Below are 982 nucleotides of genomic sequence, written 5' to 3'. Positions count from 1 at the left end.
GGCACTGCAGGGGCGGGCGGAAGCCAGAGGCAGCTGGTGCAGGCGCTGAGGCTGGGAGCTTCCTCTTAGGAAGCACCTAGAAAGCTGCACGGGGCTAGCAAAGGGCTAGCACCTCCCCAGGGACGTGGGCAAGACCCGCCCTCCGGTTAAGCGCAGTGGTCCCTGTGATGTAGGGTTTCCAAATAAACTACGTATCAATAAACCCCGTTTATACATTTAACATGCCTCAGTAGCTGCAGCCGTTGAGAAATGTTATATGCAACAGGTATAATTCGCGCCTTTTTTTTTGCATGATATATATATAATATTAAAGAATTGTTAGGATGTACCCTTTGGCATTAGAAGCTCCCCTTCTCAGGCAAAACTGAGTGTATGTTGAAACCTGATTTACAAGCCAGGGGATGTGGTTCGCCAGGAGATGGGCCTTATCTGAAGCGATATGGAGACACTCAGGCACTGATCATCATCAGGAACATCCCCCCCCCCAGGCCGATAGTGGTTTTATGGTGTCCCCTGTCCTGGAAAAAATAATAATAAAGCACCACAAGAAAGAGTGGATCCTGGGCAGCAAGCTCAGGTGTGGTCAGGATGACCAGCACGGAGCTGAGGGGATGTGGGTAAGCCTGTGCAGCAATGCTGGCTGGGGACTGCACCTGTCTCTTCACAGGCTTCCGACAACATTCTGCAGCCGAAGCCATGGTTGCAGGACACTTGGCATCTCAGGTGAGGCACAGACTGAAAAAACCCTCAACGCTGCCACTGAGAGGGGGGACCCTTGTAAAATGCTGCTGGAGACACAGGCAGACCCAGCGCTGCCATGACATGATACCACAATATAAGAAAAATATTAAGCTGGTAAAGAGTGTCCAAAGGAGGGCAACTAAGATGGCAAAGGTCCTTGAGGAGAAGCCATACAAGGAGTGGCTGAGGTCACTTGGTCTGTCCAGCCTGGAGGAGACTGAGGGGAGACCTCATCAGTGTC

The sequence above is a fragment of the Anomalospiza imberbis genome, chromosome 1 (genome assembly GCF_031753505.1).
Source record: "Anomalospiza imberbis isolate Cuckoo-Finch-1a 21T00152 chromosome 1, ASM3175350v1, whole genome shotgun sequence".
NCBI classification, from domain to species: Eukaryota; Metazoa; Chordata; class Aves; order Passeriformes; family Viduidae; genus Anomalospiza; species Anomalospiza imberbis.
Note: the sequence above shows the minus strand (reverse complement) of the source record.